Genomic DNA, 14,599 nt, shown 5'->3' with positions numbered 1-14,599 from the left:
TCTCTTTCAAGTCTAAGGAGGGTCTTTTTGAATGGTTGGTCATGCCCTTTGGTTTGAAGAATGCTCGAAAAATATTCATGAGTTTGATGGATGACATCTTACATCATTTCACCCACTCTTCCATGGTTCTCTATCTGGATGAGATTGTCATATTCAACAAGAGTTGGGTAGAGCAGTTGCAACATATTTGGTAGGTCCTTCACACTTTCTGGTAGCACAAGTTATGCGCTAACTTAGAGAAATTAATGCTCATTCGACATGGCAACTATCCAACATATAGGTCACATAATTGATGATCAAGGTGTGCATGTGGATATAGCTAATATCCAAGTCATTCGAGATTTGCCAGCTCCAATGAATCTAACAGGGATTCATAGCTTCTTAGGCCTTACTAATTTCTACCAAATATTAATGTTGGGGTTCTTTTATATCTATCAGTCTTTAAGTCAAGTTACCAAGGGTGGAGAAAAAGGAAAAAAATTGGTTTGAGACACTATAGAAGGCATTCGATGAACTGAAACACTTCCTTTTCTCTACATCAATCCTCACCTTACCAGACTTGCAACAACCATTTGAGACTAAGACAAATGCCTCCAACTTTGTGATTGTTTCAGTGTTTATTCAATAAGGACATCTAGTGGTGAGACACTCTCTGATACTACCTGGAGATACCCCACCTATGATAAGGAGATATATTCCATTGTGTAGGCCTATTAGAAATGGAAACATTATATTCTAGGGAAGGAGATGCTCATCCACACGGATCACAAGCCTCTTCAATTTATGCAGACATGGGGGAAGTTGCAGAACAACCGCATCAGAAATGTTCCATATATTTGTAACAATTCCATTTGAAAAGTAAATATATGAAAGGTAGCACCAATCACATCACATATTTCCTTAGTTGACCCTCATTTGTGGAACTAACCATTGTTATGAACTCTTGTGTGCACAAGAACTTTAGATGGCCACAAGCATACAAAAATGATTCATAATTCACTTCCACGTGAAAAATGTTAATGGAAAGAAAGCAAGCTCCATACTTCCACCTCTAGGATGAATTTTTGTGAAAACTAGGACATATTTGTGTTCCTTCAAGCGAGCATGCAAAGATAATCTGAGAGGCGAATTACAGTCAAGCAGTCGGGCACTTTGGTGTGGAGAGTATAATGGAAGTACTACAAAAGCATTTTGATTGATCGAAACTTCAGTGGGATGTTAGCAAGTATATCAGGTTCTGCATCACCTATGTTATTTCCAAACCAACCATTAAGAAGCAAGGCCTATACAACCCTTTGCCTACTCCTAACCAGATTTGGGAATCCATATCAATGGAGTATATGTTTATCCTTCCTTCTACAAAGCATGGTAATGAGTGTGTGTTTGTGGTTGTTGATATATTTATAAGATGGTCATCCTAACTACCTGCAAAAAGAGTATCACAACACAAGTTGCTACCAATCTCTTCCTGAAACGAGCATGGGTACATTTTTGGATTTTGTGGACTATCATATCATATCGATATAGTAAGTTCCTAAGCACATTTTGGTCAAGACCCTAGTCATTGTTGGACACGAAGCTCACCAAATTAAATACCTTCCACCCCTAGATTGATGCCCATACAAAGGTCACCAAAAGGATGATCATGCAAATTTTACACATGTACAAATCCAAGTATCCATGCACATAGGATGAGAGTATCCCATATGTTCAGCATAGCTACAACAAAACTCTCCATCGCTCAACTAGCCACAAACCCTTTTAGGTGGGCCTATGATTTTATCCATTAGGTCCCACTGGTGTCACATTACCCCTTGCCACTACACTGGTATAATATACACATTTTCAAGTGAAATTAGAACTGCGCAATGAAATTAGAGCTTGGCAGGCATTATATTTGGATAAGTATTGGCTTGAGTTGGTTTCTGAAGCAATGAGATAGATTGTATTTTTGCAGAGATTGTTCGGGTTGAACAAGCATTGTATTTTCTTCTCAAATATTTTGATTAATTTAATACACATATAGCAAAGGTTTTTAGCTGCGGCCTTCGCCAAAAAATTATTATGTTATGTGTGGTTGAAATTCTTCCTTTTTCTACTTCTTGATTTCATTGATCAATTATTATTTCTGCTGATGAGTAGAGTAGATTCAAATCAATTGTTTTAGCATATTACAATTTGCAGTTTGAATCTACAAGAAAATTCTACATGGTATCAGAGCTTAAATCACTATAGAAGAGGAGAATACGAGTTTGTTTTGCAGGAAAAATCGAATTCGTAGTATCATACTTCAAAGCTAGCAGAATGTCATTCTACAGATTGAGACTCGACTATGCCCTTGAGGGTAGTTCAAACTATATTTCTTGGAAGGACAGGATGGAGGCAATGTTGGAAGACAACAGGCTAAAGGAATTCATAGATCATGATATCCTGAAGCCTCCAACATCTGATGCTAAAGATATGGTAGAGTGGAGAAAGTGTGTGGCAAAGGCGAGAAGGATTATCCTAGAAGGAGTTCGAGATCATATTGTCTCGAACCTCCATGGTAAGGAAACTCCATTTGCAATGTGGAAGGCCTTGATGGACCTGTTTCAAAACAATAGTGACCACAGGAAGTTGGCACTGAAGGAAAAGATTAGAAAGATCAAGATGGAGAAGGGCGACTCAATACCGAAGTACATGACCAAGTTCACCCAATGTTGAGATGAGCTTGGAAGTGTCGGTGTTACCATTGCTGAAGAAGATCTAGTGAGCCTAACACTTCTAGGACTTCCCAAGAGTTGTAACAGCTACCAGGACTGAGTTAATGGGAGGGAGAAGCTACCATAGTGGGAGCGATTGTGGTCCGACTTGGTATAGGAAGAGATTCGGTGAAACATCAGAGATGGATCCTCATCCAAGCATGATGATGAGGAGAATTGTGCCTACACTGGAAAGGCGAAGAAATGGAAGTTGAAGTCATCCCATTCAAAATCAGATTCCATTCAGGGCAGCAAGAAGAAGGACATGTCGAATCTTAAATGTTTTCACTGTCATAAGTTGGGACACTATGCCACCAAGTGTTTGCAGAAGAAGACTGGTAAGAAGCCCTCAGGAGGAGTGGCAGGTGAAGCTCTTGATTCACAATTCGAACTGGATTTCACCCTCATCGCTTGCATGGTGACATCGGTAATGGGTAGTGTGTGGTACCTAGATAGTGGAGACTTATTCCATATGACCGGCAAAAAAGAGTTCTCTTGTGACTTGGAGAAGAAGGACCTCTAGATGCACATCGAGATGGGACATGATGGGAGGTATAGCACGACCAACATTAGTATTGTTACCTTTCAAAGGGAATCTGGTTCTCCCCTCACATTAAAAGATGTGATGTATGTTTCGTGTTTGAAGAATAACTTGGTTTCTATTTCCATATCGAAGGATCGTGGTTACAATGTGATATTTAGTAACTGAAAGGCTTTCCTTCGTCACTGATGCAGGAGCATTCTTCAAAGCTTATAAGACCCATGAGTCATATTTCACATTTACTAAAGGGAGTGGGTTCCCTTAATCATTTTATTTATTTTCCTAAGTTTAATTGAGTTTGAGGATATTTTAATTGTAAATTTATTTATGGAGAGTATGTCGTGAATGTAGAGATCTTAGAGACAGTTGAGTAATCCTAGGAAGAGTGATGATTTGAGGGATTTAAAGGCTTAATTTAGGATTTTGTTTGAGAAAAGAGTGGAGCTGGAGAGATAATTTAGGAGAGTGAGAGATTGCTAGATATGAACTAAATTGGTTCATGAATCCATTTTTGTATAAATTGTGATCTTTTGAATAATTTGGGAGGTTAGCTAGAGGTTAGTAAGAGCAATAGTGAGGAGTTAGAAAAAGCAGTAGATGAATTTTATGGAGAAGAACTGAAACAGTCGAATGTGATTGTTTTCTTTGTAAATAGTTTATAAAAAATACCAGAACAATTTGGATTTGTACATATATCATGTGTGAAAATTTGTGTCTATACGTGTCTTAACAACCTTATAGTGTATTGACTATGAATCTGAGTGACCAGTGAATTATTTTGTGTTCGCAGCATTGATAAACCATTGAGTTTTCCGTGTGGAGTTAGGGTTTAATTGATTTTTTTAAACGGTGCATTGGCACGAAATAAATTTAGTTTTCCCTTTTTAATTGTTGAATTGATCAGCCTGAAGAAGAGCAATTGTTTTTAAAATGGACGGAGAGATCCTTAGAATTACTTTCGGAGGCAGAGGATGCAGGTTTTCCCCAAATTCCAAAGAACAGAAAAGAGACAGTGTTGTGGGCGATCGAGCTATCGTGTATTGAATCTGTGGATAATCCAATGCCTTGTAGATTGTGTTGAGCGTTATTTTTTTTGTGAATTTGGAGAACTTTGATGAGAGCTTGTGAGGAATTGGTGTGTGCCTATGTGGAGGTACAGACCTAGGCTGAGATTTATGTAGAGGCACATAGAAGAAGTGTTATCATTCCAGAAAATAACGCATTATAGGCTTGGTGTGGAACGAGTAGTCGATATAAATTCAATCTGACTGTAGCATGTGGAGGAGCAGGAACATATCTGCGTTCAAATCCTGGATAACATTTCAACAAGGATGGTGTTCATTTGACAGACACCACTTACAGAAATGTATCAAAATTGCTTCTAGACGACACATTCACATCTCTAGTCTTCAAACTTTTTGCAAGAGAGGAATTGCACAAATTGTAGACACCTTTGTGAGTTGACAAATTGAGCGAGGAAGCTTTTGTTTACATAGAGGAAGAATTGATGAATGCTGAACGAATGCAACAATCACTGCAAGATGTTCAATTCATAGCTAAATATTTGTTTTACAGAGATGAATCACTAGTGATGGCATAGAGGTGACGGACTAATGGCAATCATTAATCATAAACAACAAAGGAGTCATGTTTCTGATTCAGATATAGAGATTCTTGTTTCTGCAATTTAGTCTCAGTTCCTGAATCAGCAGTTTACATTCCTACTCCATATTTTAAGTTTCTGTAATGATGGTACAACTTCTATGACAAAAGTCTGAATAGGGTTTAGACAAACACTAGTAAGTTTTTTTTTGTATGCAAGATAGAGGGTTTGAGCCCAATTTGGCATCATTTGGTATCAGAGCCAGACAAATGTTCCATAGAGGGTTGTTCAGAGATTGAATTTACTCTCGGTAATTGTATTGGTAATGGATTCGATACAGAGAGTTATTTTCTGAAAGAAATTGGTGATTGGGAGACCTGGACACAAGAGATTTATGCATAGAAGGAATCCTGAGATATTACAGGTAATGGAAACTTTAGCATTTCATCAAAGGCAGATTGTGGGAAAGGCTTGAGAAAGACAGGATCAGGTAAAGGTTTTGCATATTTTAAAAATCTTTAATGATATGTGTATGTGATGCAAACCGCAACAACAAGTTTCAGCCAAGTAGATGTGACAAAGAAGTGAATGAAGAAATTGCAGCAAGAGATGTTGCAAGGCATAAAAAAGAACATGGAGTTTCTCAGAAGGAAAAGAAATTTAGTTGAAGAAAGAACTGAAATTGCAGACAATGAAAAGTAAAGCAGCATGTTATTGTCCAAGCCAGTGAAAGCTTAAGGAGATAAGATCATTGGAATATCTCTCAGGTATGAGTTATATTTTGCTATTTGGTCTAATTTGAAGTATTTTCATAGTGAAGAAAATGATAACAACAAACACACAGTAGCAAACTGTGTAAAGGGAAGAGAAGTTGTGTTAGTGGCAGTGAACCTAAATATCCCAGCTGAAGGTTGGACAGGGAAGACAGTTAAAGTGTTCTCAAGAAAAGGTGAGTTGAGGATATAAGCCTAGAGAGAGCATAAGAGAGTGCTCAATAGGTTCCAGAGATAGAGAACCGTGCTTGCCAAAAGACCAAGTCCAGAGAAGAGCTTGGTGAGGTAAGTGGCAGCAGGGAGGACTTGTTGTTGCAGAGGCTTAGTGCATCTTGTAGTGAGTGAGGAACTCATAGAAATGGAAGAGAAAATGACTACTTATAGTCATAGCAAGAGTTCAAGAAGCCACAACAGAAGAAAGAAAGATGCCAAGGAAAATGGCAAAGGAAAGGAGATGAGTCAAAAAGTATTTGACAGAAACATTGTTGAAATGAAAGCAAGAATGGATGCAATAATAATGTTGTTAGAAAAGTGTGAAAAGGGTCAAAGTTATGGTTGGACTATGAAAAGGAAGAAGATAAAGTGGAAGTTGTTACAGAAACAGATAAAGAGGAGAATGTACATCAGATTAAGAGAAGAACTCAGAGTAGCTGAGTTAGAGGTGGAAGATGGCTATGGTAGACCTGAGCAAGAAGATTACCTTGCTGAGGAAGGAATTATTAATGATTTTCTGAACTGTTGGACAAGTTCGGATCAATAGAGAGATGTGATGATTGAGACATCAAAGAAAGAGGAGCCTAGTATTTTTGAATATGATGATTTGTGTATGTATGCAGGTAATGAACAACCTTTAGAAGATATGTTTATGCAAGTTGCTGAAGAAATGAAACTGTTAGAAGAGATGGTTGTAATAGAACAATTCTTGATTGAACATGTATTCAAAGACACTAAACATGGACAAATGTTGAAGACTACTAAGGAAGTTGAAGATGATGAATCTAGTAAGACTTGGCAAAAAGATGGAAGACAGCCTAAAGACAAAAGGAAATTGCAGATTGCAAAAGGAGAAGTAGAAAATAGGTATGAAGATAACCTTATGACAGGAGCAAACAAGAGTATATGTGTAGTGCAAACACTTGAGGTAATGGGATTATCTCCTCAAATTTTATTCAAAAATTATGAACTTGTATTGATAGTTAATGGGAAAGAAATTTTCTTGGAAGGAAATAGTGGAGCATTAATGGAAAGGACTCTTACTAAAGAGTGTACTATGGAAGATAGTGGAACATAGATTTATAAAGGGAATTCAATCCAAGGAGGTACAGTTAGTCCAAAAAAGGCTATGAACAAGAGAGGAAAATAAGGCAGCCAAGGACTTAAGAATAGGTTGGCAGAGGCTGGTGCACAACAGAAATTTGAAGACAATATTACTTGTACAACTTGCAAAAAGATTGAAGGTGAATGTAATAAGCAAACTGGAAAGAGACAGACAATCTCAGAGGATGAAGGCAGGGATGCTTTCATCAACTATGCATTTGCAGTGAGCAGCAAAGGGGTTCAATGGAAGGTGATATTCATGGTGTTGATGGTAATTTTTACTGTTGTAAAAGGGACTTTACTGTGGAATGAAAAATGTATTATATATGGTGATTTTGTTTCCTGTACAGAAACAAAGAGAATTAGAGATTGGCAGATTTTGGTTGAAAAGGAAGGGGCATGGAAAAGACAACTTAGTGGCTTACATATTTCTAAGGAAGAAACAGGAGGAATGAAAAGAAGTGTGAAAGGAAGGAAGGCCAAAGAGAGGAGAAGAGAACAGAATTTAGAAATTAGACAGCATTCAGAGCAGAGTAAAAACAAAGAAGACTTTTTTGAGACAAGACAATATGGAGGAGGATATGGCAAGTTTGACATGTCATAAGTGCATTAAGAGGATGACAAATCAGAGAAATTATGGAGCAGAGTTAGTAGAAAATGTAATGTATTTTCTAATTTTGAATTATTAATTGTTGAATGTGTTGTTCAGGATGAAGAACAAAATGCTCTTGGAAATATGTTTGTTCATGCAAATATGAAGGAGTATGTAAGTTCTAGAATTGCAGAAAATCAATTTTCCTTATTGAAACAAGAATATGAGAGTAAGCAACTAGTTGACTCAGAAGTTCGGGATGAAGGAAGGAGAGTTGGCATAGCTCTTAAACAAGTCATTGTAGAAGAGAAAGAAGATTGCAGAGGATGTGAAAGTACAGTCCACAAACAATATGTGATTGCAAGGTCATATGTTCTTATATCAAACAAGAAACAATATTTTTTTGAGATTGAGAGGATTATACTCAATCTATGGGATAGGTGGATGATGAAAACTACAAAGGGGATGAGCATGAGAAATTGTCAAAGTCAGCAAGTCAAGGAAAGATGGAAGGATATACAGAACAGCATAAAGAAAATGGGTTGTAGACAGAAGAGGATGTTCCTGATTGGGTCGGAAATCAGAATGTACAGTTAGGAACAAGATAGTGGAAAATACATAAAGTTGGAGCTTAATTCTATTGATATGATGACAAGACAGAAGCAGAGAAAGGAGCAGAAATTTATGTTGTTTGAGGAGTTGTTTATGCAGGATATCAGCATCAAAACATTATGCAAAGGAGATGCTTATGACAGCAAAGCAAAAGGACATCCACAACACAAAGTTTGGCATCTAGGAGAAAGAGAGAAAGCAGTAAATGCACCTGCAAGTGAAAGAGGTCAGGCAGCCAGTTGGAAGATGAAATCTGACGAAGTTTGCAACAGGAGCAGTTGGGTGACTCATGAACAGGAGTCCATGAATTATTTCAACCTGGGAAGTCTGATGCGGGAGCATTCTTCAAAGCTTATAAGACCCATGAGTCTTATTTCACATTTACAAAAGGGAGTGGGTTCCCTTAATCATTTTATTTATTTTCCTAAGTATAGTTGAGTTTGAGGAGAGTTTAATTGTAAATTTATTTATGGAGAATATGTCGTGAATGTAGAGATCTTAGAAACAGTTGAGTAATCCTAGGAAGAGTGAGGATCTGAGGGATTTAAAGGCTTAATTTAGGATTTTGTTTGAGAAAAGAGTGGATCTGGAGAGATACTATAGGAGAGAGTGAGAGATTGTTGGATCTGAACTAAATTGGTTCATGAATTTGTTTTTGTATAAATTGTGATCTTTTGAATAATTTGGGAGGTTAGCTTGAAGTTAGCTAGAGGTTAGGTAGAGGTTAGCTAGAGGTTAGTAAGAGAAATAGTGAGTAGTCAGAAAGAACAATAGATGGATTTTATGGAGAAGAACTGAAACAGTCGAATGTGACTGTTTTCTTTGTAAATAGTTTATAAAAAATACCAGAACAATGTGGATTTGTATATATATCATGTGTGAAAATTTTTGTCTGAACGTGTCTTAACAGCCTTATAGTGCATCGACTGTGAATCTGAGTGACTAGTGAATTATTTTGTGTTCGCGGCGTTGATAAAACATTGAGTTTTCTGTGTGGAGTTAGGGTTTAATTGATTGTTTAAATGGCACGAAATAAATTTAGTTTTCCCTTTTTAATTGCTGAATTGATTAGCCTGAAGAAGAGAAGTGGTTTTTACAATGGAGGGAGAGATCCTTAGAATTACTTTCGAAGGCAGAGGACATAGGTTTTCCCTAAATTCCAAAGAACTGAAAAGAGACAGTGATGTGGGCGATTAAGCTATTGTGTATTGAATCTATGGATAATCCAATGCCTTGTGGATTGTGTTGAGCGTTATTTTTTGTGAATTCGGAGAACTTCGATGAGAGATTGTGAGGAATTGGTGTGCGCCTATGTGGAGGTACAGACCTAGGCTGAGATTTGTGTAGAGGCACATAGAAGAAGTGTTATCATTCCGAAAAATAACGTGTTACAGGCTTGGTGTGGAACGAGTAGTCGATATAAATTCAATGCGAGTGTAGCATGCGAAGGAGCAGGAACATCTCTGCGTTCAAATCCTGGATAACATTTCAACTGGGATGGTGTTCATTTGATAGACACCACTTACAAAAATGTATCGAAATTGCTTCTAGACGGCGCATTCACATCTCTAGTCTTCAAACTTTATGCAAGAGGGGAACTTCACAAATTGTAGACACCTTTGTGAGTTGACAAATTAAGCAAGGAAGCTCTGCTTTACACAGAGGAAGAATTGATGAATGCTTAAGGAATGCATCAATCACTGCAAGTTATTCAATTCGTAGTTAAATCTTTGTTTTATAGAGATGAGTCACTAGTGATGGAGTAGAGGTTACGGACTAATGGAAATCATTAATCGTAAACAACGAAGGAGTCATGTTTCTTATTCAGATATAGAGATTCTTGTTTTTGCAATTTAGTCTCGGTCCCTGAATCAGCAGTTTATGTTCCCGCTCCATATTTTAAGTTTTTGTAATGATGGTACAACTTCTATGACAAAAGTATGAATAGGGTTTAGACAGACACTAGTAAGGTTTTTTTTTGTATGCGGGATAGAGGTTTTGAGCCCAATTTGGCTTCAGCCACATATCCTTAGGACAGGTGAAGGGAATCGGGTTTCGGGTAAAACCTCTACAAATTGGATGTATAAGATTAAGCTTCTTTGAGCACTAAAGAGGAGAAGATGTAGAGCCGAGACATCGGTGAGTTGTGGCATGGAATATTGGGTCACTTGCACCATGAATCTTTGAAGATCATGCAGCCAATTTCTACAAGACTTCCCAAGGGTACACTAGAGAACAGAGACACATGCAAAGGGTGTACCTTGGGGAATTTCACCAAAGCTTCCTTTCATGATAAAGATAGTTGAGCGCAAGCGATCCTTGATCGAGTTCACTCAAATATGTGTGGAACATTCTCGACAGCATCCACGGCCATGCACAGATATTATGTAATATTTGTTGATTATTTTTGCCTTAAGTGTTAGATTTTCTTCATGCAGAATAAAGATCAAACGTTCGTTAAATTTTGTGAATTTAAACCACTTTTAGAGAAAGATATTGGCATGAAAGTTAAATCTCTCAGAATAGATAACAGTGGATAATATGTGTCAAATGAATTCAAGAACTTATGTGCTTCAAAAGGCATTAGATGGGAATTAATAACACCTCATAACCCACAACATAATGGGGTGACTAAAAATAAGAACACAAGTATTGTGGGAGCGACATGGGTGATGTTACATGATTAGGGCCTACCGTTGCACATGTGGGTTGAAGCATGCAACACAGTTGTTTATTTGCATTACAGAAGCCCTCATCAAATTCTTGGGATGAGTACACCAAAGGAAGTTTTTTCAGGTAAGAAACTAGATGTGGCACACTTCAGGATCTTTGTTTCATCATTCTACTATCATGTTACCAAGGATGCACAGAAAATGTTAGAGCCAACAGCTGAGTTGGGAATATTTGTGGTGTACACTGATATACCTCAAAACTATCGGGTGGACCTGCCATCCAACAGGTTAATAGTGATTCGTAGAGATGTGGAGTTCAATGAAGAGAAGGCCATGAGATGTTCCCTTGAGAAGGAGCTTTAATTACATGTAGATGAGGAGATTTTAGCTCCAAAGGAGGAACCTCGAGATGATGTGGAATAGCCACATGCAGAGGAGCAGAGAGTGGAAACACCCACTCATGCAGAGAATTCCAGAGATGGAAGAAAGCACACCCGAGAGGCTGACAAATTGATGCATGATGCTAGAGAGAACATGGGAGCACCCACATCACAATGTAGGAAGAGTAGGTCACCAGATCGATACAATTGCTACATGGCTCTGATGAGCGAGAGTGTAGAGATTGAGCCATCCTCATTCGAGGAAGAAGTGCAACAAACAATATGGGTTGATGTTATGGTTGAGGAGTATGACTCCATTATCAAAAACAGTATTTGGGAGGTGGTCCCAAGACCAACAGACAAGTTAGTGGTGAGTTCCAGATGGCTTTACAAAGTAATTCAAGAAAAAAATGGGAGTGTGGAGAAACACAAGGCCATATTTGTGGCCTAAGAGTTCTCTCAGGTGGAGGGAGTTGATTGGATGAGACCTTCTCTCCTATAGCAAGGTACTCATCAATCGGATCTATTCTAGCACTGTCAGCACATATGGGGTCGAAGATACATCAGATGGATGTAAATACAACATTCCTCAATGGTATGATTGAGGAAGAGGCGTATATTTAGCAACTGGAAGGAGTTGATACCTTCAACAAATATTCACATGTGTGTAGACTCAAGTGAGTGTTGTATGGACTAAAACAAGAACCCCATGCTTGGTACACTATGATTGGTAGCTATTTCATTGGGTTAGGCTTCACTAAAAGTGAATTAGATGTGAACCTTTACCATATTGTTGTTGAAGGTAAATTGTTGATTATAGTATTACATGTCAATGATTTGATTCTAACAGGTGATGAGAAGATGATAAAATCTTGCAAAGAGGATCTTGCAAGAGAATTCGAGATGGACCTGGGGCTCATGCATTAATTTCTGTTGGGTTGTGTTATATTCTTTCCATGACTAACCCACGTAGTGAACCGAGGGGTTAGAGGGGGGGCGGAGCCCCCCCTTCGTTGCGCCGATTGCGTAGCGAGGGGGTCACAAGGGGGCGGCAACCCCCCCTATCCGGGGGGTTTGAGGGGGGCGGGTAGCCCCCCTCTATGGGGTCTGGGGCAGCGCCCCGGGAAAATTTTTTTGGACCCTATATTAGATTGGGCGAACCTACCTATGGTTTTTGGTCCATGGTTTTGGACGCGATGGTTCTCGGTCCATGGTATTCGATGCTTCGGCATGTATAAATATGTATTATAACATTGAAAGGAATATAATGAAAAATCAAGCTGGTAGTCCCGGTTTTGGGATCCAGGGGAAAATCTCTGTGTATATGTGTTTTATGTGTTATGCTCTCGCATTATTTTCTATGTTTTAGAATTTGTATGCAGGTAATTTTTTTATAGGGTTAAAACCTACATTTGGTATCAGAGTTGTTTTGGCTTCAAGGGGACGCCTTTGTTGCTGAGGGGTTTCGCTCGGGCCTGTGGTAGACCCTGTTCAGTGGGAGATCTGCAAGATCGATTTTGGTGGTGAAAGAAGATGGCGAGCAGCGGAAAGATAGAGATCGAGAAGTTCAATGGTCAGAGTTTTGAGTTGTGGAAACTCAAGATGGAGGATATGTTGGTGGATAAAGATCAGTGGATCGCGGTAGATCCAGGTACTAAACCAACGGGAGTAACTGATGAAGAATGGAAGAAGTTGGATCAGAAGGCAAAGAGCACAATACGATTGTGTGTCTCAGATTCAGTATTGCTGAATGTATCAGGGGAAGCTATGGCGAAGGCTTTGTGGGACAAGTTAGGGACTTTGTACCAATCTAAGTCTCTGGTGAATAAATTGTTCCTGCGGAAAAAGTTGTATAACCTGAGGATGAAAGATGGAGACTCGGTGACAGAGCATCTGAACGCATTTAATACTGTGGTAAGTCATTTAGCGTCTGTTGATATTAAAATTTCAGATGAAGATAAGTGCATCAGTTTGTTGTGTTCTCTACCAGATTCGTGGGATAGTCTGGTTATTGCAATAGGTAGCAATGCAACTGCTTTGCAGTTTGATTAAATAGTCTCAGCCTTGCTGACGGAGGAAATGAGATGGAAAAATATGGAGAGCCAGAATGGTTATGCCTTGTCTGTACGAGGACGATCCCAGAATAGAAACAAAAATAAGTCATTGAGTGGGAGATATAAATCTAGAGGGAGATCTAAATCTCTAGGAAAACCTGTAAAGGTGGTGTGCTGGAAATGCGAAAAGGAAGGGCACTTCAAAAGGGACTGTAAATCTAAAGCTCCTGATAAAGGAAATGAATCTGATGATGCTCCTTCTGCAGAGGTGAAAACCACCTCAGATGAAGGTGGGGATGTGTACTTGGCTTCTTCAAGTACACATGTAGATCATGAGGCATGGTTGATTGACTCAGGTGCATCCTTTCACTTCACTCCCCATAGAGAGTGGTTCTGCAAGTATGAGAAATATGATGGTGGTGATGTCTTCTTAGGAGATGATAGGAAGGCTAGAATCATTGGTCGTGGAAAAGTAAAGTTGAAGTTGCAAGGTGGAAGGGTTAGAACACTTCTGGGTGTTCTGCATATTCCTGCATTGGCCAGAAATCTGATTTCTGTAAGCAAGTTGGATGATGCAGGTGTAAAAACAATGTTCGAGAAGGATACCTACAAGATGGTTCGGGGAGCACTGGTATTGATGCGGGGAGTTCGGACTGGAACTCTGTACAAGCTGCAAGGTAGCACTGTTGTTGATGTGTGCAATAGTTCTGTGGTTCCTAAAAGTGGAGCTGAAAATCTAGTGGTCTCTGGAGAGAAGACCATGCTGTGGCATCAAAGGCTTGGACATATTGGAGAGAAGGCCTTCGAATACTTCATGGTAAAGGTATGGTAGAAGGTATGAGTAATAGCTCTCTGGGTTTTGATTTCTGTGAAAATTGTGTATATGGGAAGCAGAATCGGGTGAGTTTCCCCTCTGGTGCTAAGAGGGCGAAACAGATATTAGAGCTTGTGCACAGTGATGTGTTTGGACTTGTGAAGTTTCCATCACTGGCTAAGTCTGTGTACTATGTATCATTTATAGATGACTTCTCAAGGAATACATGGATATATTTCCTTAAGAAGAAATCTGAAGTCTTTGACAGGTTTAAAGATTTTAAGGCTTTGGTGGAAAATCAGACAGAGAAGAAGATAAAGGTGTTGAGGACAGATAATGGTGGAGAGTTTTGCAGCAAGGAATTTGAAGAATTCTATAAGAAGTGTGGAATAGCATGGCAGAAGACTACTCCATATACACCTCAGCAAAATGGAGTCGCAGAAAGAATGAACAAGACGTTGATGGGAAGGGCAAGAATCATGCTCAGTGGTGCCGGGTTA

Source organism: Pinus tabuliformis, chromosome 9, assembly GCF_031772625.1.
Source record: "Pinus tabuliformis cultivar Carrire ecotype Pingquan chromosome 9, CPIR1, whole genome shotgun sequence".
NCBI classification, from domain to species: Eukaryota; Viridiplantae; Streptophyta; class Pinopsida; order Pinales; family Pinaceae; genus Pinus; species Pinus tabuliformis.
The sequence above is the reverse complement of the archived record's forward strand: the minus strand, read 5'-3'. Positions refer to the sequence as shown.